This window comes from Capsicum annuum, unplaced genomic scaffold (assembly GCF_002878395.1).
Source record: "Capsicum annuum cultivar UCD-10X-F1 unplaced genomic scaffold, UCD10Xv1.1 ctg34231, whole genome shotgun sequence".
NCBI lineage: Eukaryota > Viridiplantae > Streptophyta > Magnoliopsida > Solanales > Solanaceae > Capsicum > Capsicum annuum.
The window spans coordinates 624-1,970 of NW_025841062.1; the positions used below are offsets into that span (position 1 = coordinate 624).

General features: G+C 49.7%; 1 pseudogene; it reads right to left on the reverse strand.

Annotated features, from left to right (window-relative positions):
* Nucleotides 1-373: 373 nt before the first annotated feature.
* Nucleotides 374-529, reverse strand: LOC124891339 (annotated as a pseudogene).
* Between the last annotated feature and the right edge of the window lie 818 nt (nt 530-1,347).

A 1,347-nucleotide genomic window follows, 5' to 3' on the forward strand; every position in this document is an offset into this window, starting at 1 on the left:
AAATCGGATGACGGAGTCACCCGATTCAAAGGCTGTCCTATTCCTGGTTCGCTCGCCGCTACTAAGGGAATCCTTGTAAGTTTTTTTTCCTCCTCTTATTGATATGCTTAAACTCAGCAGGTAATCCCGCCTAACCTAGGGTCACAGTAGGAGTGCCTAAGCGCGAAAGGGTCCAGGAGTCCAGACGTGCGATGGGCTATAGCCGAAAAAAAAAAAGAGTTGACATAAAGCCACGACCTACGGCGATGTCCGTCGACATGGACTTATATTTAGGCTATCCACGAGATCGAGGTGCACAGGAAGTCAGTATCCGCCCCACGACAATAGCGAGCCCCGTGAGTGAGGCGTGATGCGAGGGAGGCGATGCGATGCATGATGCCCAGGCAGACGTGCCCTCGACCTAATGGCTTCTGGCACAAGTTCTATTCAAATACTCTATGGTTCACGGAATTCTCCAATTCACACCAAGTATCGCATATTGCTACATTCTTCATCGATGCGAGAGCCGAAATATCTATTGTCGAGAGTCATTTTTGTTTACAAAAGAAGCATAGGTCCCCCCGATGCATGTCGCGGATGGGGCGCGAGGGGAAGGTTGTTGATTTATGTATTCCTTGGCACTTTCTGCATCAGGGACAAGGGGTAGGCGCTCATGCGGAGTGCACTAGCACCCCGCCCACGCGGACTCCCCAGTTTTTAAAAATATTCGTGGGTCGTTCTGCTGTGCAGGTTTCGGCAATGATCCTTTTGCAGTTTCACCTACGAAAACCTTGTTAGGAATTCCCCTTCCTCTAAATTATAAGGTTCAATGGACTTCTCGCGATGTCGCGGGCAGCAAACCGCCCACATCGCTGTGATCTGAACACTTCACCAGATCATTTCATCGATAGGTGCGACGGGCGGTGTGTACAAAGGGCAAGGACGTAGTCAATGCGAGCTGATGACTCGCGCTTACTAGGAATTCCTCATTGAAGACGAACAATTACAATGATCTATCCCCATCACGATGAAATTTCAAAGATTACCCAGGCCTGTCGGGCAAGGCTATAAATTCATTGAATACATCAGAGTAGCGCGCGCGCGGCCCAGAACATCTAAGGCCATTCACATGGAACTTTCCCCTCTTTGGCTTTCAAAGTTATTATTTGAATATTTGCTACTACCACCAATATCTGCACCGACGGCCGCTCTGCCCAGGCTCGCGCCCAAGGTTTTGCAGCGACCTCTACGCCCTCCTACTCATCAGGGCTTGGAACTTTCCCCGACGTTCAAGTGTAGGTCGCGCGCTTAAGCGTCATCCATTTTCGGGGCTATTTTATTCAGCAGGTGAGTTGTTACACACTCCTT